The sequence below is a fragment of the Coffea eugenioides genome, chromosome 9 (genome assembly GCF_003713205.1).
Source record: "Coffea eugenioides isolate CCC68of chromosome 9, Ceug_1.0, whole genome shotgun sequence".
NCBI lineage: Eukaryota > Viridiplantae > Streptophyta > Magnoliopsida > Gentianales > Rubiaceae > Coffea > Coffea eugenioides.
In genome coordinates this window covers 32,059,818-32,085,785 of record NC_040043.1, presented here as the reverse complement: position 1 = coordinate 32,085,785, position 25,968 = coordinate 32,059,818, and the positions used below count along the sequence as shown (strand labels likewise).

The window sequence follows — 25,968 nt, the reverse complement described above, 5'->3', positions numbered from 1 at the left end:
TTTAACTCTACACCTTGTTTTCGTCTGTGCTCGTGTCTTCTTTGGCATCACATCACCTTCGTACTTGCGCTTCACACCTTCCTTGCAGCAACTATATCTCCTAAACGTGGTCACGCCTCTTTGTCTTTATTCAGATAGTTTTTGCGTACACTAAAATCCATTTTAAAGGCATATTTGTTGTAAAACTTGTACGCATTCTCTTCACTGTTGAACTCCATTCCTAATTCAGGGGGTCTCATCTTCTGTCAATTTGCTGCAATTCATTACTTCTGCTCCTACCAATTATGCATCAAACACCCTAATTTGAACACTTCATGAATAGTATGTACATAAACGACAACATAAATGTATATTACCATTCATAATGTGTTATGAATCTCACATTACTCGTATACCAAATTCTTTTATTACGCTTATCAATATGATTAATGATTCACATCACCTTACTTTTACTCTAAGACAACGGCATTATCTATGTACAAATACAACTCCATGTACACTAAGTTATACGGACTGTAATATATTGGTCACACGATATAAGTCTATTTTAACTGTATGTATATCCACACTGGTGATTATATTTCGGTTCTAGATTCTTTAACTCACTGGACCTTATGTCATTCGTTAATGACAACCGCCTAAGCCAACTCCGTATTTTCTACTATTTCTACATTTTGAGGGCCAAACAAGTACTTTCTATTCATTGTAATATATTTCTTACATCATGTAATTTACTTACAACACAAGGTACACCCATTTATTATTCACATATATGTCTTTTCCTCTGCTTCACCTCATTCAACTCTACGCCTCCATTTTATACATACTGCATGGTCAGGAGAGGGGCAAACTAAGATTGCGTGATGAGTATGGACCAACTACATATTACTCATTTAACACATTGCATTCAGTCACGTTACCTTGGTCTGCTAATACGCTTTATGTTTCACCGAACTCGGAGAACGCAGTTGCTTCTGCTGTTAAATTGCACAACGCATGTTGCTTCTGCTGTTAAATTGCACAACAAAATTTGGTTTCGTGAGATGATGAATTCCCTCTGTTTCCTTCTACCATGCCGCTAGCCTTGCACGCATTCAAAATGGATACAACACTCTCATACCCAGCTTCAAAATGCATACAACACTCTCACTGCATTGTTTGCTTTCTTCCTTATTCACTCAACACCATACCCCAGCTCTCTCCACCCATTTTTCTGTCAATTGCTACCTTCAGCAGGACGCCTCCTCTCTTCCCTCAATTTTGTTTTGTGCGGCTCTTCACTTTTCTGTTTGCTTTCTTCCTTATTCACTCAACACCATACCCCAGCTCTCTCCACCCATTTTTTTGTCAATTGCTACCTTCAGCAGGACGCCACCTCTCTTCCCTCAGTTTTGTTTTGTGCGGTTGATTCAAATTTTCAACTTGATTTTCAAAATTGAAACTCTTCCGTTTGGTCCGTCATGTTCCCGTTTTAGCTAAACATTTTTTTTTTGGAACGGCGTCGTTTTTGGGGCTTGTTGAAGGCTTCCTGACGTGGAATATTTCTTGCCTCACATTTGGGTCTTGTGAGAAGACCGTTCAGGAGGACCGCTCCTGCCCCTAATCGCCTTTACATGGTCTTCCCTGTCACTGTCTATGCTTTACTTCTGTCTTTTCTTTTGTGGACCAAAAGTTGAAAACCTAGCTCTCAACAATTTACCGCATATTACTGAAGTCCAACGATGCCCTTTTTGCCCTGGCTTCCTTGTAGGATGCATTTATTTCATCACAATGTCTAAAACCATTTCACAGAACACCCCTTGCAAAATTATAGCGATGCTTTTATGTTCCTGGATCATAGCATCAGATTTCAGTACGAGAATCAAACTTAAAACCCATTCATAACTCAAGCTTATACTGAATTAAAGATCAAGTGAATGAGTGGCTAAATCTCCTTTTGATAATGTTTTCCTGAATAAGCTTAGACATAGTTTGTATTTTTTTTTTTTAGTTTCTGCATCCCTTTTCTAGCTTAATTCAAGCTCATGGTTTAGATGTACCCTTCTTACAACTCCAAGATATCAAGGACTATAGACTTAAAAAAATGTTCATATAATATGAACTCCAAATAGTTTGTACAAATAATGCATTGGTGACTAACTTAACACAAATGAATTAGCGATTGGCTAAAAGATAGGAGTTTACGTATTGTTAAACAAAAGATGTTCTCTTATTTTTGAGAACCATATTTTGTTACTCCACACTCCAAATAGGATCTCAACCAGTGTTTTTTTTTTTTTGGAATGCATGAAACACTGATTTATTGTCAAACCCTATACCTAGGACATAACACCATCATACTCTGTAGGTAATCCACAAGGCACAAAACTCAAAGCTAAACTAATGTAAGTTCCATCAAATATCAAATACATTTCCTTAAATAGTCAACATTTCCTTTAAGACCAAATGAGATATCATTTCTCAAGTTCATCCAAATATATACTCAACCATTTTTAAATACTTAACTCTTTTAATTTATAGTGATTTAACTAATCAATCAACTCATTCTTATAGACCAAAATTGACATCTAACAATATATCATGACCACCCAAGTAATGAGAAAAGTCAAGTGGATAACTTCACCTTTTAATGAACGTTTACCATGTAATTAATATCTTTTTACCACATTTATCTCACATTAATCACAAAATGAGTCATGCCAATTCCATTATGTGATTAATGTTCTTTTCTCGTATAAAAAATATAACTCCCAAAAGAACAAGTATTTAGAAATGCCTTTCTAATATTCATTCACTTTGTACTAAGATTTCTTGAGTTATATTTCTACAAATGGCCATTAATTTGATAACTCCTCTTTAAGGATTATTTATTGGGAGAATCGTAATTTTAATCCCCAATCTATAGTGTATGCATGTAATTAGTCCCCAATCTATTTCGAAAATCAATTTTGGTCCCCAATCTATTCAATTTTGCGCTAAAACTGGACAATTGACGGAATTTCTTCAATTTCAATCGGAACCAAGTCACGTGAGATCACGTGCCGGCACTAAAACCCATTTTTCAATTTTTTTAATTTCTGAAACACGTTTTTTAATATTTTCATCTTTGTCTTGCCTTTGGACATATTAAACAAAGACATTAAAGGCTAAAATTCACTAATCAAGGAGTGGACCCCACCAAAAAGGTTGAATATCAGAAAAAGAAACATTTGCTGTCGTATTTCTCAACCTGGTCTCTTCTCTTCAGCAAAAGAACAACGAACCCTAAGAGCCAAAATCAAGAATCAAAACGTGCAAAAAATACAGGAAAACCTTGCCGAATTCAGTCAAGCTGAAGCTGCTCGTGGCATTGCAAAGCAGAAATGGCAATGAGACCTAAGGAAATGAACAAGCTGGCAGCACCTAATTACGGTATGTGATTTTGCCTTCTGTTTGTGATATATATGCACAATTGCCAACTATAATGTTAGAATATAGTGGAAAAGATGCTTTTTGTACTTTGGGGGATAAAAAATCTGTAATGAAGGCTTTATTAACGACCAGTCCTGAGAAAAGCCCTAAAAAAATTTGTCATTTGTGATGTGGTCCCATGTGTGTCTCTAAACGGGATCTTATCATGCTGGTTAATACTGTACAAGTGGGACTTATTTTACTGTAATTGATGGTCCTTATCTTTGAATCTTTGCTAAAGTATGCATTTTTTATTGTCGGTTTGCTAGTTTTACAATTTCTGTCATCTAAATTATGGCATGTGTTGTTTGTTTGTTGTTTTTGTTTTTTTTTTTTAAATGTAGACAGTGATAGCACGGAAGCGACTATGAAGTGTCACTTATGGGAAAAATGTGAAACTGAACCTGATGTTCATTATGAGGGAGGTGAATTAAGGGTGTTTGATCATGTAGAGGTCACAGGCATTACAAGAAATTTAGCCTTTTGTGACAACATTCTCAGTGACAACAGAAAACTTGTCACAATTGAGAAAATTTAGTGACGAGTTTTGATGTCATCATAGTTGACCGTGGGTACACTCGTCAACAGCGACAACACGGGATAAGTCGTCACAATATGGATGGCGCGCAACTAAACAGTGTGGTGGGAGATCAACATTGTGACGATTGGAAAATAGGTTGTCACTGAAATAGGTCCTACAATGACAACTTAAAATGTTGTCACAATATGGTTGCCAGTTCAGAATTAGTGACAACAACTAGTCGTCACTGTCAAAGTATTTGTTCCTAACTCACATTCACTAATTCTATTATGCCACCCTAATTTTTTCAATGTGGTCCATATGTTGTAAATAAATTTTATCAATTTTATTATGACACCCTAACTTTTATATTTTAACCCCATATGCCACCATAATTTTTTTAATATGGCCCATATGTTGTAAATAAATTTTATTAATTCTATTATGACACCCTAACTATTACATTTTAGCCCCATATGCCACCCTAATTTTTTCTATATGGCCCATTTGCTGTAAATAAATTTTATTAATTATGTTATACCACCCGAACTTTTATATTTTAGCCCCGTATGTGGTAAACTAATCTCATTAACTCTATCATGACACCTTATCTTTTGCAATTTAGCCTCGTATGTGATAAACCGATTTCATTAATTCTATTACGGCACCCTATACTTTACACTTTAGGCTGTGTTTATCATTGGAAAAATGAGGAAGGTATTGTAATAAAAAATGTATACCTATTTTTTAATTATTCCAAACTTAGCTAATACCTTGTTATAAAGTTAAAAAAATATCATGAATTCATTATTTAGTTCTCTTGACAACATATGGGAAATTACTGATTAACATAGTGTGAAAATAATGGCAAAGAATAATAAAATTTAATATGAAATTAAGTAAAAATTTTGACAATTGCATGACTGGAGTTTATTATTAATTACAATTTACAATAATCAAATTGTTTATGGTTTATGAATCAGTACTTGTATCAAATACATTTAGTGTTTCATGCATGTATTAGCAAACTATTTTGGTTATTTGATCAACTAAACAGATTGTTAGGTCTTGTCAGACCACAATTCGTGCATAATTGATAAAATTATTAAATTGATACCAAAAATTGTTGCATTAAAAGATCCTTTTTTTAATTAGAAACATATTTTTAATAAGTCTTTTAGTTTTTGAACATTATTTTTTGTAGAGATCCTAAAAAACCTATGTTAGTAAAAAAAATCCAAAAATACTAAATTTTCATATTCCAAAGTTTTAATACAACAAATAAAGTTTTAATATAGCTTGTGAGTTAAAAAATCTCAAAATAATAAACAATCTTAATTACACAAAGATTGGGAAAAGAAAAAAAGAGGGAAGGTGTTACTTTTATAGAGAAAAGTTCAACAATTTAGAGAGAGAAGACGTTATTTTTTAATGTGCAATAGTGAAAGCGGGAAGCTGAAAATTGAAGGAGTAGAGGCGGGGTTCTAAAAGAAGCAGAAACGACGCTGTTTGAAGTTGATTTGGAAGAAAAACATTTAACAACACTTCGCCAAATTTCAGACAAAACTCATTTCCCTCTTTCTTTGCCTTCGGACACATCTTCTTCTCCATCTCTCCACTGTTATCTTGCTGACACTACTGAGAACATCACTTTAAGCCACCATTTGCATCCCTAATTTGAGCTACCCAAACTGATAGGGCAGCTTTAGTAGAGTAACAGATAGCAAAAATCCCTAGTTCGTCATAGTTGCTTGCTGGCAAGAGCATGGAAAATTGACCATGAATTTTGGGGAAAAGCCAGAGTTTGAATACTGAATCTTAAGGAAAAGAAGACCTAAGGTTGTCATGGCATAATTTGAGGTAAATAATCTCAATATTTTCCATCTATTTTCGATATTTTCTGTCCAATGCAGGTCGTGTGAGCTAAATGTTGAGTTGTGAGAGTGAAACGAAGTGGAAGAGAGGGTTGTGAACTGAATCTTGAGCTGAATCTTGGAAGGGAGGGTCTCTAGCTAGCTATCCCCTGCAACCATACGAACCGTGCAGATCCCTCTGAATGTCCAAACCCCTTTGTGAGACCAAAGGCGGTTAATTGATTAGCGTTAGCCATAGTTTGAATCTTTTGTTTCTTGCTTCAATTCTGAGTCCAGTGGTTTGTTTTGCATTTATCAATTTGTTGGTCATAATTGAAGGTTGCATTCATGTGGTTTGCTTGTTCTGGTGTTGATGCCTTTCATTTAGAATTAAGGGCTGTAAATTTTCTTGTCCTGCTCTTCATGTTTTCCTTTTTATAATTAAGGGCTATATTTAACATAAATAATTGAGGTTACTCGTTTCTCTTCATTTATGATTGTGATAAATATTCATGAAACCTTAGGCCTGGTCAGCTCTGCAGTGCTACCCATGGTGCTGCTGGCTGCCATCTGGCTCGATGTGTTGGAGGTCATTACCAAAGCAAGTCCAGGTGCACAATTGTCGCCTTGGGCATTGCAGCCCAGGTGTGTCCTAAAAACCCAGATGCGGCTGCTATGCTGGATAGGGTGCTGTGGCTCCTAGCTAGCTACTCAGTGCTCACCTGCTCTGTTGCCGAGGCGAATGCTAGTATCAGTAGCCAAAGAAGAGTGTATGGATTGGCACCGGTGGCCAAATACTTTATGCAGAATAGAACATATGGAGCAGGAAGAGGAGTTTCACTAGGTCCCCTACTGGCCTTGCTTCAAGATAAGGTCTTCATTGACAGATGGTCAGTGTTTTCACTTCCACTTTTATTTGCTTCTAAATCTATTACCCTTAGCTTTTACTTTATCTCTCACGGCTTGCTGGGCAATATTGGGCAAGACTTTTGCTCCCTCCTAAGTAATACGTAAAAATTCATTGCACTATTTTGTGGAAGACATACCTGGTCAGAATTTGTGTCCAAAAAATGGTTCCAGAACCTTTCTTTTCGAAACCAAACTTTCCAATTCAAAAATTATTCATGCTTCTTTACAGGAAAGTACAAGTTCTTGGATTTGCAAATGCTACCTTCAAGAATCAATTGCTTTTGTTCATAGAAATTATAAGGTACGGGCAGTTTGGTTTGTACAAAAATCCTCATCAAATCTGCCTAATTTAGGCACCAATTAGAAGATGTTGTTTGTGAAGGAGGAGTTCCGTCTGATAGGGTACATGGTGTACATGCATTTGAATACCCTGCTAGAGATCCCAGATTCAATGAGGTCTTCAACAAGGCAATGATTAACCCCACAATGATTACCATTAATAGAATCCTTGAACGCTACAAAGGCTTTGAGCACCCCAAAACTTTCAAAACTTTGGTAGATGTTGGTGGTGGGCTTGGAGTTACCCTTAGCGTGATCACAGCTAAATACCCAAGTCTCAAGGGTATTAATTTTGATTTGCCACACGTTATTCAACATGCACTGGTCTATCCTGGTATAATTCTGTCCTTTCTCTCGCAATCATATGCATAGTTTGATTAACAAATAGTAGATAGCATGCAAAGAATGAAGAAGAAAGCATGTGTCAATACTTATTTCATAAACTCCATTAAGATGCAAAATATACTTAGGAATTAGAGACATAGTATTGTGGAATAGAGACATTATCACTGAGTTCTCTATCTTAAACATGTCGTTGGGTTAAGAAACTTCCATATGTCATATGGAGCTGATTACCTTATTTGCAGTCCCTATCTATAGAATTGTTTAAAAAACGTAATTCTTTTATCTCGTATAATATTCTTTCATAGTGGTTTTCTTGCTCCTATTCTTATTAAGGTGAATTTTGCAGGGGTAGAACATGTTGGAGGAGACATGTTTGGTGCTGCAGTCTATGCTTTAGTTTAGAAATCTAGTACTCTATCTTTTGGGAAGGATATGTATTGGCCATTACTACTTGAGCTAATTATGTAGGATTTGGGACCTAACATTTGTAGTTCACTTTTGTTTTGATTAATTTACAGATGTGTTATGGCCATATATATGAATTTGGGGCATATATTCTACGTTGATTTTGCCTTTTGTCAAATTGAATGTTCTGCTATAATTGTTGAAAATGCCATGGCAATACTATATTTGTAATGGCCAATTTCAACGCTTGAAGACAAAACTTAGTGACAATCTTCAAATTGAATGTTTGACAAAACTTGTCACTAACATGCAAATTCACTATGCCTTTTGTCAAATTGAATGTTTTGCTATAATTGTCGGAAATGCCATGACAATGCTATATTTGTAATAAACAATTGCAGCTCTTCAAGACAAAGTTCAGTGACAACCTTTACATGTAAGTTCACTAAGTAACGACTATTCTTGTCATTGAATACTAGGACTAATAGTGACAAGTTCAAGTCGTCACTATAGACTTCAAATTTGTGACGAATTTTGCTACATTTATAACAAAAAAATGTGTGAAATAGTGACAAGAATATTCGTTACAGAATGATAACTGTTAGTGACAACTTCGTCGTCGTCATTAAATAACAAGATTTAGTGACGACTTTCAAAGGATTGTCACATAAACCCATTTGTGACATAGAATTAGTGACAACCACGTGATAATGAAAAAAGTCGTCACTATACTCATATAATGACGACTTTTTGATTTTTAGTGATGACTTTTTATTGTCACAAAAGGCCAAATTTCTTGCAGTGAGGTATAAGCCTTTTTGAAATGGATAGAATGTTAGAAAGTCAGGTTGGGGCTATAGGTGACAAAAAAGTACCACATTTTGATAGAGGAACATGGCTTCCATCTATTAGAGCATGATAGAGAATTGCAGGCCTATTATGTTGATCAATTTGAGTATGGAAGGGTAGTTGATTTGTACATAGAGGTTTCTTTTAGTGAGTTATTAGCATCACAGTGGGGGTTTGATGTTGATGATGAAGATTTTGTATTAGAAGATGAAGATAATGAATCAGATAGTGAATATATAGAGGGTTCTGATTCTGGAGAATTCTCAGGAAAAGATTCTGATTATGAGCAAAATTCTGATGAAAATGACTATGAAGAAAATGTTGACCATAATTTAGAATGGTTAGGGGTAGAAAATCACAGGAAAGAGCAGCTTAAGAGGAATGAAAAAAAAGAATGTGTAGAGGAAACTAGGGGACAAACAGTGAGTAATTCTGATACTGATGATGACAACTCTAACATAGATGTTGCACCAGATTCAGGTTCAGATATTGATAGTCTCCAAGGTTCAGATGAAAAGGTCATTCAAGACCCCCCAATGTATGATCCCAAGGATGCAAATAACCCCAACCTTGAAATTAGGCAGGTATTTACCACATTCAAAGAGTTTAAAGAGGCAGTTAGAACCTGAAATATCAAGCGGGGTAGACCATTTAAATTTACCAAGAGTGACACTATTAGATGCAAGGCAATTTGTCCTAAAAAAGGATGTCACTGGTGCATATATGCTAGGAAGATGAAAGGTGATGGCAGATTGGAAGTTAGAACATTCTAGCAAAAGCACAACTGTGGGTTTTCATATCATAACAAGAGTGTGAAATCTGGGTGGGTTGGCAGAAAATATATTAACACATTTAGGGAGAATCCCAAGATGGATTATGCTAGCTTCAAAAACCTGGTAATGAAAGAGAACAAGTGCTAATTGAGTAGACATCAAGGCTATAGAGCTAAAAAAATTGGCAGGCAGTTGGCCCAAGGTAGTGATGTGGACCAGTAAAATAAGTTGTCCAAGTATATCAATGAAATCTTGAGAAGTAACCCAGGTAGTACTGTAGTAATGAAGGTGGCAGAAGACTACTGTGATTCAGTCACCAAACAAGGAAAATTTCAAAGATTGTACATGTGCTTTGCTGGGGTGAAAAAAGGATTTTTAGATGCTTGCAGGCCTGTGTTTGGGTTAGATGGGACTTTTCTCAAAGGTGCGGCTGGTGGAGTATTACTGACAGCAGTTGGAGTTGATCCAAATAATAGTTTGTATCCAATTGCTTATGCAGCAATTGAGGGAGAAACTAAGGATTCCTGGATTTGGTTTCTTACTTTACTTAAGGAGGATCTAAAAATTGAAAAAGACTATGAATGAACTATAATGAGTGACAAGCAGAAGGGCATAATTCAGGCATGTGATTCAGTTTTTCCAGAGGCTGATCATAGATTTTGTGTGAAGCATATGCATAGCAATATGGTACCTGCTAGATTCAAAGGGACAGCTATGAGACAAGCCTTATGGAAAGCAGCTAAGGCAACTACTCATGCACAGTTCATAAGAAGAATGGAAGCCATAACATAACTGGATGTTGATGCAATTAAGTGGTTAGAGGACAAGAATCCAGCAGAGTGGAGTAGATCACACTTCAGAACATTCCCTAAATGTGATATGTTGTTGAATAACATATGTGAATCATTTAACAGCAAAATATTAGATGCCAGGGAAGGGTCCATTGTTGTCATGATGGAGGCATTGAGGCATTTTGTTATGCAAAGAATGCAAGAAAATAGAAATAGAGCTAGAGAAAAGTAGAGTAAATTTGATTTCTATCCAAAAATTAGAAAAAGGATGAAGGACAATATTGACAAGGCAACTTACTGTGTGCCTTACAAATCAAACGATGTCAGTTTTGAAGTTGCTTGTCCTTATGGTGAAAAGTGGGCAGTCAATATTGAGGATAGGACTTGCTCATGCAGGAAATGGGATTTGACAGGGATACCATGTGCTCATGCAATTTCAACTTTGTGGATTGCTATGAAGGACCCTATGCAGTACATTGATGACTGTTACAATGTTGAAACGTATCTTAAGTGTTATGACCCTTGCATTTTACCTGTGAATGGAGAGCATGAGTGGGAAGATGTAGATGTTCAGCCACTCCTGCCACCAACTTATGGAAGAGCACCAGGAAGACCAAAGAAACAGAGGAGAAAATCTGCTGATGAGATACAACAAATAAAGGAACAGGGCAAGAAGGTGAGCAGATTTGGTCGAATCTGTAAATGCTCATTCTGTGGTGAGCAAAGTCATAACACACGGACATGTAAGCTTAGAGAGGAAGTAGGTGTTGCAGCCAGTCAAATGAGTGAACAGGGGTAGGAAACACAAGCAAATCAGGAGGTTATGAGTCTCTCACAACTAAATGACATGAGAGTAGATAACTCTGTAAGTCAGGCATGTAATTTGTGTAAATAGATATACCTGTGTTTGTAACATTGTAGCAGCTAATGCATTATGCTTTGCTGCAGGTCAAGGGCAACACTTCAAATGCAAAGAAGAGGAGAACAAAAACATCAAGAAAATCTGTTGTAATTTTATTACTTAATGTATATTTAGTTATTGTTTCTTGTGAGTTCAATATTTAGTGGTTAAATGCTGATGTATTGCAGGGAAATGGCACCAAACGAAGTGCAAAGCAAATAGATTCATCACAGAACAACCCAACAACTGGTGATGACAATATAATATCTTCTGCCCCTACTGCTCAACCAAACCTGCATGAAGCTTTTGGGATCCCAGAGCATTTTGTGGTACATAACAGTCAACCAGTTGGCCAAGGAGGAACAGGGATACCTTTTAGGATCAAAGATGTTCAAATCCACCTTGCAATGACAAAGGAAAAGCCAACTGATATGTAGCTAATCAACACCTTTTGGATGTTGCTAATCAGTACCTAGCTTAATGTTGCTAATCAACATCTTTTGGATGGTTGTGTTGCTGAATTTGATTAGTAGTAGCTTTTGTCAGATTAGTACCTTTTGTACATTGGTATTTGGAACTCATGTATCTTGAGAACAAGCCAGCGTGAACATCACAGTTTTGAAGTTTGTAATCATTTCTGGCAAATGACAAAATAGTGTCTATTTGATGGTTGTAATGAATTATGAATGTATCTTTTGTACATTGGTTCCAAGCCAGCAATGAAATCTTCTTTTATCTTTTGGTATTCTTTTGTCTTTTGGTATGTTACCATTTGTTTTGTTTTACTATCTAGCATTACATATGATGTTCAGGTTTTATAGTAGCTTACTGGTCGTTCTGTTTTCATTTTGTTTTCTGGTCTTTCTGTTCCATTACATATGATGTTCAGGTTTTTGAAGCTCAGTTTTCATTCTGTTTTTTGGTCGTTCTGGATTGTGAAAATTATCATAAATAAGTGCTTCAAGTTTTATATAGGATTCTAGGCAAGGAAACGCCTTTATTTGATCAATGGGATGGTGGTTGTGAAAGTATGCTTTTAGTTGTGGATGACTTGGATGCATTGAATTCCTATTATTCTTCCATGTTTCTTTACATCTGTAATGCAAGGATTGCAGTGAATTTGCTATTCTGATTTTTGGGATTGTTTAATCCAATGATATGTAACCCATGTTCATGCATAAACTGGAAATTACATGTGTAAATGAATTCGACATCCAGTTAACTTGTAAATGAACTTTAAAAACATAACTAATTAAAAGCAGATTGGAACATCCAATATATTCATTCATTCAAAATAAACAGAATGTATTAGCCTGATAGTAGATTACAACTTACACATTCACCCATTCCAACAAAAAATACCAAAATTATAGAACAGGAGGAATGTCTTTCATCTCTAAGTTTAGACAGTACCTAGCTTAGCCTAATACTTAACACATTTTCCTTGAGCTGCTTAATTGATACCAAGACTGTCCAACCTTCTGCCTTTTACACCAGTAACACAATAACCAGCAGAAGTACCAATAACAAAATTGCTAACAATTATTCTCTTTCCCTTGGTCTTAGCTTCTCAATTGTAGCATTCTTAGAGTTAATGCTTCGTAGTAGTCCAGGAATTAGGGCTGTTGACCTTCTACACATTTTCGGATCATGCCATTCAAATAATCGCATCCTTTTCCTCTGTCACCCTTCACAGCCAACATCATAAAGCTTTAGCCCAAAACTCAGAAATAGAGACAAAAAAGTCGAAATCAGAAACAGAGACAATCATACCTTCTTGATTGCACAAGTGAAATATCTTCTCCCAGGATTGTTGTCTGTCCAAGAAGTAACCATTATTGCTTGCTGCTTGCAGTCGCAATTTTTCATTGGTTCCATGAGGAGCTCAATTGAAAATAGAAGAAACTCGACCCCAAGTTTTTGCCCAGATCTTGCAACTTTTTGCCAGAATGGCAAATTTTTTTGTCTGATTAGAATGGGATTGAGACTCCTAGGGTTTGTTCTTGAGTTGAAAGAAAGAAGATGAGGAAAGAAAGAAGTAGAGGACGTCGTCGTCCTACTTTGTTTTGTGATTTATTTCTACACATGGTGGGGTCCACTCCTTGATTAGTGAATTTTAGCCTTTAATGTCTTTGTTTAATATGTCTAAAGGCAAGACAAAGCTGAAAATATTAAAAAGCGTGTTTCAGAAATTAAAAAAATTGAAAAAAGGGTTTTATTGCCGGCACGTGATCTCATGTGACTTGGTTCCGGCTGAAAGAAATTCCGTCAATTGTTCACTTTTAGCGCAAAATTGAATAGATTGGGGACCCAAATTGATTTTCGAAATAGATTGGAGACTAATTATGCACATACACTATAGATTGGAGATCAAAATTACAATTCTCCCTTATTTACTACTCTTTCGTACTTCAATTGTATACCTATATGTTAATATTTTGAGTATTCTATTTTATAGAAGCAAATAAATAACACAGGATATAACTATCCATACTCAAGGTACCATGATAATCCTAAGCTAAAGGATCACTTATATAAAACATCATTTAGAAATTAATTTCTTCTGACACAAAAGAAATATCTATATAGATCAATCGTGCAATTTTTTCCCTATTGTCTATTTATAACAAAACAAAAAAGAACTTTTGATTTCATTAGCTTGAAGTTGTTAGGTATCAAAAAGACAATAATTATTTTTAAATCAAATAACTATAAAAGATGAAATGTATTATGGAAAACATTAAAAGAAACATTGTCTGCGGCTGCCTTAAGACTCTTTCTTTCTCTCCTACCTACATCTTCCTGTGTCTGTTAGAACATCCCTACTTCTAGATAGCAGGGGTTCCCGCATGTTTGGCTTTGCATGGGTCTGTAATTTTAACTTTTGTTTCTCAGTTATGAGATAACTAAGGGGCTGGCACTCCCCTCCCCGTAAATGGGGTTTTTGCCAAAAAAAAAAAAAACATCTAAATTCGACTTAAGAAAGTCAGAAATGGTTGTTTATAATATTTCCTGTATTGTATTACCAATGAGTTTTGCCCAAATTATGTATTTTTGTTTCAAATGATCCCTTTCATTCTTCAAATTTCTTTGTGTAAAGTCACCCTTGTTTTCATCTTTCAAAGTTGATCTAATTCATTTCCAACATTCTATTTTTAAACTGCTTCCACTATAATTATTAGGATGTGTTTCAATCAAATGTAATTCTATGAATCATCTGAATACTTCCAAATCTTTCTAATTAGCCCTGCTAGAATTCTCTGGTCTCATACCTACGTTGCTTATAGATAGACCTATATAGAATAATGTATTAAAAAAGAAACATAAAAAAAAGCAACAAATAAGCAATATCACTTTTTTTGTCAAAAAAATAAGCAACATCACTTACCTTACTAAAGAAGGGAAAAAAGGCAATAAACAGAGGGGAAAAAAGGAAGAAGTAGAAAGTCGTTAGGCTGAAAGTATCATATTGTTTAACTAGAGAAGGATTCTGAACTTAATTAACAAATAAAAGTAGATTTGATAGATATGGTAAAGTAGTTAAAGTAAATCCACTGATTTGAATCAAAATTAAGCATTCGGTTAGGATTTGTTTGCTACAAAAAATATATATATATATATAGGTTCAACACCACTTCATAATTTTAGCAAATAAGTTTTTATTTATTAAACAATCAAAACTCCTAAATCTCTGAAAAGAAACTTCAATTCTGGTAAAATAATATGCTAAAGAAACTCGATCCAACCCAACACCAGACATTGTTTAAATACCTGTATGAGGTTTAATTTGGCTTTGATATTCTCATATTTTAACCGAAACTTAAAAATCTCTCAAGAAATTCTTCAACTGGGTTAAAAGTATAATCGCCTTTGTATTTACCAATATAATAAATGAATCAGCTTTATTTCTAAAAAAATATAAAAGAAATTGGATGCCACTAAGATGATATTATACCACAACTATTCATGATAGATGATCATATTCATCAACTGAATGCCAACTAGTTTGAAATGGTTGACGGACTCTGGACTCTGGGTATACGTTTCCTCTTGGATGTTTACAACGCCAAAACTGAACTACAAAGCAATGGTGGCATGCAAGGATTTAGAAGCAATAACATTTTTTCTTATTAAAACAGAATTATAAGTTAAAGCCATGATCTCACACTTAAAGCTCAATGCAAAGATCCTAAATATGATTTATCCTTACAAAATTATAAATTTATCCTCATACAAATGCAAATTATCTGTTAAAATCTCATATGAAGTCAATTTTGTACCACAAACTCAATGCATAAGTCCCAACAGTAATTTTTCCCATATATATAGGAATTTTTAAGCTAGCACTTCATCAAAGCTCAACTTTGCACCCAAAAAATTGAATACCAAGGTCCTAAATTTGAACTACTCCTAATAAAATTGGAACTTTTTAATTAGAATCTTTTGTAAGAGAGATTGTCATGATTATACAAGAATTAGAAGTTGGACGACAAGTTTTAAACCACCACTAGTGCTAATCATTTAATGCATTTGTAGACACCAAATGTTTTCCAAAAAATCTTATTAATTTTTTTTGTATCTTTATTTTTTCATTTTCATTTTATTTTTGTGTTATTTTGTAGGAAGAAAAGAAAAGAAAAATGGGATTTTCAAAATTAAAAGAAAATAGTAGAGATTTCCTTTCTAATCCAACCAAAAATTCCCCCCAAAACCCAAATAAAGTCCAAGCAAAAACTCCCAAACCCAAGGCAAAATCCACCAAAAAGTCTGAAGATATAAAACAAAAAGAAGGCCCATCGGCCCATGTGTTTCTATTAAAAAAAATTGTACTATAACTTCTTCTTTTTCAATAAATGGTACAGAGGAACAGCTGGATTTTTTGGCAGCTTAGATTTGTTTTTGCTTCTTGTTTTCTTTTGCTCCAAGTTTAGCAAGTACTAGGACACCTCACCACCCCAAATCCATCAAGAAACAACTGGAAAAATGGATCCAATGAACCAAAAAAGCCACATAACCCATTTTCTTTCATATCTCAACCATTCATCTTAGGTTTTAGGTTTTTTTGTCCCAAATAAATAGAAGATAACGCAGCTTTAGGGTAAAGGAGAGGGAGGAAAGTCGGCAAAACATCAGAGAGAGAGAGAAAAGGAGAAAGAAAGAAAGAAAAGAAATTCTTTTTTCTGCAAACAAAAAAATTTGAGCCACGGTTGACCGAACAGCCCTGTTCGTCACCTGATTCCGGCCAGCTCCGACCTTCTTTGAGGAGATTTTTTTTTCTGCATTATCTTTGGTCATAGGAGAACAACCTGATAAACGTCATTAAACCACTCTAATTTGAGCCCAAATTTACTAGTTCATCAACACTTGAACCTCTGCGACTGTAATTTGTTTGCTTCATTTCCAGCTTTTGGAACCGTTTTTCTTGAGTTTTCTCACGTTGATTCGAACCCTCAAGCACCAGAGGTAATCTCTAACCCTTTCTCTTTGAGGTTTCAAAGTTTGTGTGAGATTTAAATGGGCCATATGATAATTTCAAGTTCATGAACTTTAGATCTCACTTTTCCTCATGATTTATGATGTTAAAGCATTTGTTTGGTGTTTGAATTGGTTCACAAGATTGTAGGGAACTCATTTATGTTGAAATCCGGTTTTAAAAGCCGGTGAAATGGATTCCGGCGAAATTCCGGCCATGTTGGCTGGGATTTTTCCAGATTCCGACGGGTCAACCCACCAGAATCTTCATCACTTTTTTTTGTTGCTATTTTGGTTCTTTTTTTTTTCTTGATTTGTTTGTTGTGTTTTGATCTTTCCAATCCATTTCGGCTACATTTTTGGTGTTTTTTGGGTTAAGAAATGGGTTTCTTTTTTATTTTTCCCTTGGGCTTGTGATTGGGTTTCGGATTTCATGTCCGACATTTTTTTTAGGACTAGTTTGGGCTGATCTATTCCTTTTTAGTGAAAAAGCCCGTTTATTTTCTCTGGGCTGAAGAGAGTTCTGGCCCAAATACGGCCCATTGAATTTTGCAAATTGGCCTCTAATTTTTGAGTATTTTATTATAGCCCTATAACTTTTGAATTTCTTTCACTTAGGTCCTTAATTGAATTGCATTTTAGTTCCTAAACTTTATTTTTATTCAATTTTGGCCCCTAATTTTTTAAGAATTATAATTTGGCCCCAAAAACAAAAACTTTTAATTTTTACAATTAGGTCCCTAGTCTTTATTATTTCTTAGCTACAATCGTTTATCTCATTTAATTGTTAATCATCTTTCATTTAAATGTACTTAATTAGTAAATTTTAGGGATTTTGTATTTATTCATATTTCTTCATAATAATAAAGTGGATTTGCTGTATATTTACATTTTCTTTTAAATTGTTAATTTAATTGGTGTCTTGATTATTTTGTTGATTTTGGAATATAAATAGGGCAAACTCAACCTCATTTAGCCACTATTTCAAGGGAGATACCATCTATTATTTTTAAGTTTTTTTATGTGTTCCTATATTTTTTTTATGTGTGTGATTGCATATTTTAAGTGCCTTTTCTTTTATTTTATTCATTTTTTTAGCTTTCATCTATTTTATTTATTTAAAATTTGATGATTATTTGGGAGGCATTTAAATACCAAGTTGTAATAGATAGGTCTTCTTCTTTTGCTCAAGAAAAATGTATTTAGATAGACAAATATAATAGATAGGTTTATTATTTTCAAAAATTCCCCTTCTAAATTATAGTTAGGACTTCAATGTAATAGTTAGTTTTTATTTGCTTGCATGCTTGTGTGCTTGTGTGTTTATTTGCTTTCTCTAGAATTTTACATTTAGATATTATGCTTATGTGCTATGTACTCTACATGCTCTACATATTTTATGTATTTATTTGCTTACGTTATGATTTATATGTTTTATTTATTTATTTATTTATAATAAATGCATAACATCGTCACACTAGTTCAATGCTAGTTGTGGCCTTTCTTCTCGATTTCTCACCAGTCCAATACTAGTGAGGACTTATAGAAATGAGTTAATCCAATGATAGACCATTTAGGCTGTTTTCACGCTAGATTCATACGTTGTGTGACATTTATTGCATCTCATGCATTTTTTCCTACTTTTAGATTATTTTCAATGGCATGATATTTTCCCTACTATATTTCCCTTACCGTCTATATGTTTGAACCATATCATTTAGAATTGCATCTCATTTTAGGAAATTAGAAGTAAGCTAGTTCATTTGCTTGACTAGATTAGAAGAGTCACCCTTCGAATATGGGAAATGGGTGAGTATGGCTTTTTAGTCATAGCATGCTCTTACCCCCTCTATAGGAAAATTGTGTCACCAATTTTAGCATCCCGTATCCGTTATGTTGCGTTCCTCTCCTTTAGGTCACGTATATTTATCTATATGGTATAATTTTCTTTTTTTCGAGTTTCATCTTTTGCATATTCATGACCTCTTCGAGGGATCATTCTTGGGATTCTAAATTAATGTGATTTGCACCAATTAAACTTCGAAGAGACATTTCGTCCCTTTCGATACCCCCCAGGTCTAAGTTTGTATCCATATAGAAGCATCTAAATGTGATAAGTTTTATACGTTAGATTAGGAAAATTTTTGACTAAATTTTGCAACTAGCCTTGATTAGATTGAAAGAGTGCCAAAGATCAAAATCTTTGCCTTCCCTTTCTTTAACAGTGGCTCTCAAACTCTTTTCTCTCGTTTTCGAACACTTGGAGTTGTCTAAAAAGGTTTTATTTACTTCTTTTCATTTTCAAACATTTTGGGTGATTTGGTACACTTAAATTCGAAACCAAAGTGGCGACTCTATTTTTTCTGAAAACCCTTTTTACACTATTTTTTTGGACCCAAACTGTCGCATTTTCTATGTTCCATTTTAGGCCCTTTTTCTTTTTTTTTTTTCTAAAATAAAATCGAAAACTCGTTTTTAACTTTCATTCATTTTATTTCAAAAATGGGGCATGACAGCATTTTCCAATCATTTGTCTTGTCATTATCTAGGTCTGTATGTAGGGTTGTAAATAAATTAAACTACTCAATTCGGATTCACGAGTAACTCAGTCAAAGGCTAGGCTCAAACTTGATGTTAATCAAGTTTGAGTTACTTGATAAGATATTTGAGTCGTTAAACGAGTAGGAAAAACTAAATTAATTTCGAGTATTTGCCGAGCTTTGTCGAATAATGCGTGCACCGTGCACGCACGCACAAGCACACACACACGTGTGTGTATGTATGTATGTATGTGCAATTTAATTATTTATTCCAAAATTACATTTATAGCTAAGAGAGTTATAGAATTTATCAAAAAACCGGCCTTGACTCGAGTTTAATAACGCTCAATAGAAATTTCAAACTCATTTGAGTCGGGCCTCAGCTCCTGTACCGTGGCTATGAGTAGCAGTGTAGCAGAAACAAAGATCAAGTCCGCAGTCGAATTTGGTGCTGCTCAAAGTTGACTCAACTTGATAACAGCCCATCTGTGAGTTCAACTTTGCACATTGAACTTACAAAAATGAATAAATAAATAAATTCCCCGAGGAAGCACAAGAATAGAAGATGACAAAAGAAACAGAGAAATAACAATTCAAACAAGTGAGATATGCATGCAAGGTCGGAACTAGGGGGACAAGAAGGGGCACCTGCCCCTATATTTTATAAAATTTAAATATCCTTCCTTATAAAATTAAAGATTTTCAAAAAACCTCTTTATAAAATTAAATTCTCACCCCCATAAAAACCTAAAAATATTTTAGGCTATATGCTTAAGTATATTAGAATTCTCTCCTTCAACAATCATAATGGTCAAAATTGATTTAGTGTTAGTTAACGGTTTTGACTTTGTATTTGTTTTATCCCATTCTTTAGAGCTTCAATCATTATAGTTCCTTAAGTTTCAAATAATAACATTGAGAGTTTTACTATGAAATGAAAAATGAATTAAATCAAATTTTTTTTAGATGTGTAATAAGAATTAAACTTCTTTTTCTTCTTTTTATTTGCTCTCTTTATCTCATTTATTCATGCTGGTAATTTCTCATATCATTATTTTATTTTACATTTATAGTTGTATATATGGCACAAAATTAAAGTGACACCTGTGTCTCGTTGACTGCGGAAGTATAAAGTTATTTCAAGAAAACATACCGAATTCTAAGGGTAAATAATATAATCAAAGTTTTTACATTTAGCGCACTTTCTTTTTTGGTATTGTAACCTGATGGCAGTGGACAGAATAGAAAAAACTCTATCAAAACATACTATGGTAAATTAGAGGTTATAATGGAACATTTTGTCAATGTTCCTAATTCCAGTCAAAATGTAAAGGTGTCAATTTTGTCTTCCAACCTATTAAGTTCTATTATTACTGTAATTTGAATATAAAAAGCCTAATAGTATCTATTCAAGACTTATTATAGGATACATGTCTATTTCTACAAAATATATTATGTTGGTTGTTGAAAACCTAAAGGAGTTGCTATCATCTAAGGTCGCTTATTGTAATCAAACCTTAGGGGTATAAATGTCTTTTTGACACAACATTATACAATATGAGAGTTGACGGTTAGTTTTGAGAATGAAGAGGAATAATAAACATTGGGGGTTAAAGTGCAAAATCAGCTATACATAAGGGGAAAATTTTTTGTAATTAACCCCTCTAAGTGCAAGTTCAAGCAGAGAAGTTTTAAGAACCAAAGTTGTGGTTGACAAAAATAAATAAATAAATAAATCAAGCTACATAGAATTTTAATAGTTTTAGAAGTGGATTTGTTATTTGGTAACTAGATTAGATTCAGTATCAAAATTACTTTAGGAAATAAAGTTTGATTGTGTTAGGTATTAGAATTGAAATAATATTCATAGTTTTAATTTCTATTTTAGGATATGAAGTCCACGTTTGTAGATTGAGCAAAATTAGTCTGTGATAGAATATGCTATTCATCCTCTTGTGCCTTCAAATTCTCTTTGACATTTTCAATCGTTTGAATCAAAATCCACCGAAGTACACAAAAATTTGCAGTAAGATTTGAATGTTACGCATGCTCCCCCATACGTGTTTCATCTATTCCCATGGTTTGTAAGATTTGAATGTTACTTTTGTATACTAACAAATGGTATCAAAATCCTACATTTAAGAGTTTGGTCTTGAGATATCTATAGTGCGTAAAAGGTGTGCAGAGTTTGTGATAGGGGAGCATGTGCCATAGAAGGGTATAGAGGTTGAGTGGTAGAGTACTCGTATAATTAATAAAGAATTGGACCACAAGAGTTGGTCTTCGGTACTTATTTGAAGATTGACAATTAGGAAAAAATTGATTCTAATTGGATAGAGTTGTAAAAAGAGGGATTCCAACAAAATTGTTGGTGTTGGCAATGATAAGAAAATCCTATCAAAATTGTTGATAACGTTTATATTGGTGCAGTGCAATGATCAGGAAAAAGGTCCTGCCAAATTGTTAATTTGATCAAGTCTAAACCCAAGGAGGCTGAGAAATTCTAATGGGAAAGATACTTAAATTATATGAAGGTACATAAGTTTGTTTGTGAGTTGCCATGAATAGGGACTTTGCTGGAGAAGCTATTTATTCGAATGAAGATTTGAATAGTATTGTTGATTTTATTGGTGGGATGGGTAAAATTATTAAGAATCATGGGATTACAAACTTTTCTGGTAAAATTTATCGGCAAAAGAAAGGTATGATCTATTGGTTAATGAAAATCGTGCGAATAATTATCATGTATGAACTATGGTGGTTTAGCTAGTGAATAAGTCAATATGGAGGAATTCTTTGATAAGGAAGAATTACCAATGAAATTGTATGCAAAGTACAATTTTAATTGACTCCCATTTGTAAAGACGAAGATGGATAATAATCAGAAGTTGGAGTTATACATTGTCTATGATGTGATGAAACCTGTAATAGCGATTTAAGCTAGAGATGGTATCAGATTGATTATATGAATAGTTTGGTTTAAGGAAGGCAATTTATAATTATAAATTTATGTATCGGTGAATAGATCATTACGAAGGAATTCTTTGATAAGACAGAATTAGCAATGAAATTGTATGCAAAAATACAAATTTAATCCATTCTCATTAGGCATGCCAATGGATAGGATTTGGGTTGGATCCCTTTGATCCAGATTCAAACCCATTTAATTTAGTTAGACCCAGACCCAGATCCAGATTCTTTTGGGTCTGAAAAAGTAAGTCCATACCCAGATCCTTATGGATCTGGGTATCCAATGGGCATTCATGGATATTTTCTGAACATACTAAAGTGAAAATGTATTTAAAATATATAGAGTTCATAAATAATATAAATACTATCCAATTTTTGTTTTCAAATAATAAAATTAACATTCGACAAGTTGAATGCAATGTTGTGAATTCAAAGAAAGAATTATTATTGACTACTTCTATATATTTTCAAAAATTCAACTGCATCCACATCCAATATTTCATTTGTTTGTCTTTATCTTTTCTCTTTTTCTTGAAAAAGTTTGTATCAATTACAATGGCAATTAGGATTAGTTTTTAAAAAAGAAAACAACCATAACATATATAAATATTTAGTCTTATTAAAAAAATGTAATTTTGCACCTCTTTTTCTTGTTTAAACCTCAATGTTGGTAGATGTCTCATAATCCAGTACTAAAATAGTGAATGAGATAAAAGTCATTTGATTAAGGACCGATGGCAAATAAATAATAGAATAAGAAAATTTATAAATACTTACTCTTTTTTTTTTTGATTCAATCCAATTATCAGTAATCATTAATGTTTCAACCATATCTAGAAGCAATTTGACAGGAGTCTCATCAATCATCGAACCACCAATACTAAATGTAGATTCTAATGCCATAAAATCTTAATGTATTCGATCCACTAGCCATAAAATATTATATTATTTTATAAATTTACTAATATATATTATATTTGATTAAATATATATGGATCTAGGTAAGGCCTGGTATGAATCTGGATTTGGATATGGACTCTAGAAAATCAGATCCTACCCAGACCCATGATTCTCTCACAGGGTCTGGGTCTGGGTCTGGGTAGGGTCTGGATTTGAGAAATTAAACCCAAACTCTACCCAAATATATTGGGTCTGGGTAAGACCCGACCCATTGACATGCCTAATTCCTATGTATGAAAATGAAAATAGGCAATACTTATAAGTTGGAGTTGTGCATGGTCTGCACTACAATGGAACTTGCAATAGCGAAGTTAGAGATGATATCAGATTCGATTACATGAAGAGTTTGGTTCCAAAGAGTGAACGTTGATAAAAAGAAAACTAAGTTATTTAGAATTTTAATAGTTTTAAAAGGGATTTGCTATTTGGTATCTCGATTAGATTTAGTATCAAAGTTACTTTAAGAATTAAGTTTGATTGTGTTTATTAGAATTGAAATAAATTTTCATAGTTTTGTTTTTTTTTTTTTATTTAAGGACTTGAAATCCTGTGAGGGCAAACACGTATCTATATGATTCCTTGCTTCGTTATCTAATTTTTTCCTTCTTAAAACCCTATATGAATGCATTTATATTAAATATCACAAAATTTTACGTTAGTCATTTTATTTTGAGTTCATTGATTTGCACTATGAGTTTTATTCATGCATGCCTATTTTTTTTAAAATTTTCTTTTGTCCTAATTCAAATACTAGTTGCAAGATTAATATCATATCAAATAACTAGACAAAATCATACAAATATATATATATATATATATATATATATATATATTCTACCTTGTATATATAATATAAGAAATATAAGAAAAGAGCAAGGCTTAGTGTTTTCCATTCCTCTTGCCACATGGCTTCTTAATTAACTGACACATGGCACTCTTGGTGAATTTTTGAGCTTTCATTCTTTCCTTTTCTTTTCATAGGCAATGGTAAATAGATTGGCCTGCATTGCACAATGACCAAATTTGGTCCGGCCTTGGCATTCAAGTATGAGGTCCAATTATTTTTATTGGACTTTTCAATTTGTAAGCCTTTGATAGATGTAATTCAATTACAAATTATTATTATTATTATCATTATTTCAATTTATATTTATTATGATGTCAATTTGAGAGAGTATTTTTCAAATCATCGTATTTTCAAAAACAAAAATAAATATTTAAAATTGATTTCGAGCTCTAGGTCTTGGATAGATGTAATCCAATTATAATATTATTATCAATTTGTAAGCCTTTGATAGATGTAATTCAATTACAAATTATTATTATTATTATCATTATTTCAATTTATATTTATTATGATGTCAATTTGAGAGAGTGTTTTTCAAATCATCGTATTTTCAAAAACAAAAAGAAATATTTAAAATTGATTTCAAGCTCTAGGTCTTGGATAGATGTAATCCAATTATAATATTATTATCAATTTGTAAGCCTTTGATAGATGTAATTCAATTACAAATTATTATTATTATTATCATTATTTCAATTTATATTTATTATGATGTCAATTTGAGAGAGTGTTTTTCAAATCATCGTATTTTCAAAAACAAAAAGAAATATTTAAAATTGATTTCAAGCTCTAGGTCTTGGACAGATGTAATCCAATTATAATATTATTATCATTATCATTATTTGAATTTATATTTATTACGATTTGAAATATCATTTAAACTTATATTTCACAGATTAACTTGACTTTATTAAAAATTATAGAATTCTATTCGTCTTTTTGAAAGTTTATATATTTTTTTATTTTTTTGCTACGTTGTTAACATAACTTTTGCTATTTTAGAAGCCGTCAAAAATTGATAGAAAAATTGTCACATTTTCAAAAATTAAAAGAAATATCCAAAAGCCGCAGCCCGCATTTTACCATGAAAATAAATTTTTTTTTATCATAAATTTTTACATTTTCTGTGAACATATTTTTTAATTATTTTTTTATCGCACGTACATCAAATTGTTACAGTACATTTTTTCTACAAAAACTTCAGAAACTAACAATTCAAACGGGATGGGTATACAGGAATTGGCTTGATTTTTGGGTTTGTTTCTTCATACATAAATCACTCGGCTATAAAAATGGTTTGACACTAAAATGGCTTATTAAAAATCAATTGGTGTTTAGGAGTATTTGAATTTGGTGAATGTCTTGAATAGTCTTCTTCTGTGATGGATACAATCTGTCATATGAGCATGTAGAAACGTTAAAGTAAATAAAAAAGTGCTTGGCCCAAAAAAAAAAAAACAGTAGAGATGCATCTCTGCAAATTATAACCACATTTTGAATGGATTTGTTCCAATTGGACAAAAACCACTTTTAAATTCTAGAATTTACAATCAGAAGATAAATGTGCGGCTACTTTATAGTAATCAAAGACTATTGACTTATCTTGTTTATCTCCTGCAACAAAGTCAATGATCGTTACGGAAAATCAGAAATTTTTTCTTCATTTTAGATACACCTATTCAGCAATGAACTCACAAATAGGATTTAGTGCCTCAACCATTTTAAAACATTTCAAAAAGTCCATCTCAGGAAAAAAATTTCAATCGAAACGCCGTCCTTCGTAAATTCTGTCTTCTCAAGACAAAGACCGGCAATTATGAATTATCCCCTTTTAACTTTTACTCAATTCCTTTTCTTTTGCCGGCAAAGTCAAATATTTCTCATTGGACCGTTCCTTTTCTCATTAGACCATGCCTGGGACAAAACAGCACCTGACCCCATTTATGAAGCGGAAAAGCAAACACCCGACTCCACTGAACAAAAACCCCATTTATCAAGTTCCTTTTCTTTTGAACCGTTTCTTTCTCATTGCAGAGTCAAATAT

At 33.3% G+C, this 25,968-nt stretch overlaps 1 pseudogene; it reads left to right on the top strand.

Moving 5' to 3' along the window:
- Positions 1-3,362: 3,362 nt before the first annotated feature.
- LOC113782430 lies at positions 3,363-7,818 on the top strand (annotated as a pseudogene).
- The last annotated feature ends 18,150 nt before the right edge of the window (positions 7,819-25,968 follow it).